The 3,919-nt window shown below is 40.5% G+C and overlaps 1 pseudogene; it reads left to right on the top strand.

Annotated features, from left to right (window-relative positions):
* The first annotated feature begins 2,010 nt into the window (after positions 1-2,010).
* On the top strand, positions 2,011-2,704 carry LOC102924280 (small ribosomal subunit protein eS7 pseudogene; annotated as a pseudogene).
* The last annotated feature ends 1,215 nt before the right edge of the window (positions 2,705-3,919 follow it).

The following is a 3,919-nucleotide window of genomic DNA, read 5'->3' as shown; positions in this document are numbered from 1 at the left end:
TAGAAGCTGTCCACAATTAATTTGAGGATAATAAAAGACAAATCTTGGGGAAGAGAAATGTATATGGGCTATATATTCAACACCTTTTTTTTTTGTTCTCTTCCAAAAGGAAGCAGGAATTGAGAGCTTAAGTATAGGAAGATACTGTCATGTTTATATTCCTCATGAGAAACTAATATTTTGCTGGATTAAAAGGTTGTTCAACAATGGTCTCGAGAAAGCCCAAACTGACCTACTCTGGTGATCAGATGGCCGAGCTCCCTAACTGTCATGACAGAACTCTCATCCAATGACTGAGGGAAGCAGATGCAGAGATCCATGGCCAGGCCCCAGGTGGAGCTCCAGGAGTCCAATTGGCGAGAGAGAGGAGAGATTATATGAGCAAGAGATATTGAGACCATGATTGGAAAAAGCACAGGGACAAAATAGCCAAACTAGTGGAAACACATGAACTATGAACCAATAGCTGAGGAGCCCCCATGGAACTGGATCAGACCCTCTGGATAAGTGAGACAGTTGATTAGCTTGAACTATTTAGGAGGGCCCCAGGCAGTGGGACAGGGACCTGCCCTTAGTGCATGAGCTGGCTTTTTGGAACCAAGGGCCTATGCTGGGACACTTTGCTCAGCCTAGGTGAAGGGAGGAGGGGACTGGACCTGCCTCAACTAAATCTACCAGGCTTAGCTGAATCCCCAGGGGAGTTCTTGACTTGGAGGAGATGGGAATGGGTGGTGGATTGGGGTGGGGGAGGGAGGAGGGAGGACAGAGGAATCTGTGGCTGATATGTAAAATTAAATTAATTATAAAATAAATAAATAAAATTTTAAAAAGATTGTTCAAGATAACCAATAGGAACAAGTACTGTGCCTTTGAAAACTGGCTAATTAAACAGGAACAAACAGCATTTGTATAAACTAGTCTGTTTAATTGAAAGCTTGCTTATTTAATTAAATATTTCAAAAGGAGTCAAAATGGACAACACTGAATAGTACACATTAAAATACACCCATATTCTCATCTCTGGAACCTATGAATGTTGTCATAGATGTACAACATTATAACTTAAATGTCTTTGGGGGCAATAATTGTAGTGCATCATGTAGAAGGTCAATGCAGTCTTGTGTGTCTCACAATGAACAAAAAAGGAAATTTTATGATAGATGTACAGGAAAGGACATCACACACACACACACACACACACACACACACACACACAACACACACACACACAAAGGATCAATATGGCCAAAGTAACAGAAATTGGAGTATTGAAGCTGTAACCCAAGGAATCTCCAGTCATTAGAAACTAGAAGAAAAAGAGCATTCTATCTCCCCTAGAGACTGGGAAGGAAGTGAATCCTGGTTCTCATTTCAATATTTTATTACTGGACTTAATAGTTATGGAACAACCCATTTCTTATTGGAAACTTTGGAAAAAAAAACACTGTTTGACATAAAAATGGGTTGTTATTCTATAATAAATAACAAAAATACATAAACTTTAGAATTGAAAACTATATCTTAACCTATTATTAGAAAGTGTGGGGATGGTAGATAAAATTATCATCTTAGAGAATATAAATGGAAACCTACAATGTATTTTGGTATTGTTATTACTTCACTCCTCATCCTCTAGTGACTTCATTAAAAGAAGCAGCATTTTACTACACATAAATTTTAAGTAATCATATTTGAATGTTTATTTATTTAAAAGGCATTTTAATGGATCCTGAGCTAAGTTAATAAATAAACTACAATGTCACTCTTGAGAGAAAATTGATTGACCTTAAAGTTGATAAAGTCAGATAAAGCCAGAAAGGAAAAGGGAAGTAAGGAACAGTTACTAAAACTTTAATGGCTGGCATCTTGTCTGTGCATTACTCTTGGATCAGTTGATAGGTTCAAGATTATGTGAAAAGTTATTAATCAAAGAAGGTTCAAATAAGCTCAAACGGGGTTCTAGCGAGAGCGGGTCCTCTTTCTAAGCCGGCACTCCGTAAGGGATGAGCCATGTTCAGTTTGAGCGCCAAGATCGTGAAGCCCAATGGCGAGAAGCCGGACTGACGAGTTCGAGTCTGGCATCTCCCAGGCGCTGCTCGAGCTGGTGGAGATGAACTCCGATCTCAAGGCGCAGCGGCGGGAACTAAACATCACCGCGGCCAAGGAAATTGAAGTTGGTGGTGGCCGGAAAGCTATGATAATTTTTGTACCCGTTCCTCAGCTGAAGTCTTTTCAGAAAATCCAAGTCCGGCTGGTTCGTGAATTGGAGAAAAAGTTCAGTGGGAAGCACGTGGTCTTTATTGCTCAGAGGAGGATTCTGCCCAAGCCAACTCAGAAAAGCTGCACGAAAAATAAGCAGAAGCTCCCCAGAAGCAGCACCCTCACTGCAGTGCACGACGCCATCCTCGAGGACTTGGTTTTCCCAGGACTTGGTTTTCCCAAGTGAGATTGTGGGGAAGAGGATCCGCGTGAAACTGGATGGCAGCCGGCTGGCTCATAAAGGTTTATTTAGACAAAGCCCAGCAGAACAACGTGGAGCACAAGGCTGACACTTTTTCTGGTGTGTATAAGAAGCTTACAGGCAAAGATGTTAATTTTGAATTCCCGGAGTTTCAGTTGTGAAGAAAATGACTGAATAAAGTGTCATTCATAGTAAAAAAAAAAAAAAAAAAAAAAAAAAAAAAAAAAAAAAAAAAAAAAAAAACTCAAACGGAAAGCTGCTCTAGAAATTTTAAACTTGAAATCAACACCCAAACTCCAGCTTCCATGGTCAACTTATTTCAAGACTTAGCACAGCTATGTAATTTGAGAAGATGACATTTTCTTCTTGAAATTTTTCCTATTTCTGGCACGATTACACATTTGGGGCATTTTTAAACCACCTTGAAATTCACTAATTTTCATGATAGAATCATTAAAAATTGTACAACTTTCAATGCTTATTCAGGCATAATGCTTCCCATGTGTAATCATAGCAACTAGGGGGAGAAGACAGGAGGATCAGGAGTCCAAGGTTCACTTTATCTATATAGAACCCGAGAACAGCCTGTGATACTTGAGACTCCACTTAAAAATATCATAAAGCACAGGACAAATAACCAAATGAATGGAAGCACAGGATCTATGAACCAAGGGCTGAGGGGCCCCCAACTGGATCAGGCCCCCTGAACGGGTGAGACAGTCATTTGGCTTGATCTGTTTGGGAGGCAGCTGTGTGTTGGTGCCGGGTCCTGGGCTCGTTGCATGAGTTGGCTGTTTGAATCCTGGGACCTATGCAGGGACGCTTGGCTCGGTCTGGGAGGGGGGGACTGGACCTGGCTGGACTGAGTCTATCAGGTCGATCCCGGTCCTCGGGGGGAGACCTTGATCTGGAGGAGGTGGGAATGGGGGTTGGGGTGGGGGGAGGGGGAAGGGGGCGAGAGTGGGAGAACAGGGGACTCTGTGGCTATTATGTTGAACTAAATGATGTTGTAAAATAAATTTACAAAAAAAAAATCATTGTTTATTAAAGGAAAGAATGCAGAATCAGATCAACTAAAGTACAGAGGCCAGTCCAAGGTCCAGACATGTGCTGAGATATGTTGTCCTATTTTATGGGATCATGACACATTATGCTTTTTACCTGACTGTGACAAGATGCATGGAATATTGTGGATAATATGTCTTACTTAAGATTTATTTTTGTAGGGGTCAACAACAAGGCATCATTTCTGAGGTTCCACATGAGTAGTTGTTCTCATCTTTTGGGTTAGAAGACAGTTTATCACCCAATTCTTCACTATTTATTACAATGTTGGTCAATCTTGAATGATCAGTTTTTACCCTATGTATTATCTGATGTATAAATTTTCATAGTAGAATTACAGAGAACATATGTTTTCATAATCACACTAACCTGTTCATGTCTGTATCAAACAAA

This window comes from Peromyscus maniculatus, chromosome 21, assembly GCF_049852395.1.
Source record: "Peromyscus maniculatus bairdii isolate BWxNUB_F1_BW_parent chromosome 21, HU_Pman_BW_mat_3.1, whole genome shotgun sequence".
NCBI classification, from domain to species: domain Eukaryota; kingdom Metazoa; phylum Chordata; class Mammalia; order Rodentia; family Cricetidae; genus Peromyscus; species Peromyscus maniculatus.
Note: the sequence above shows the minus strand (reverse complement) of the source record. Positions and strands in the feature narration are given on the sequence as shown.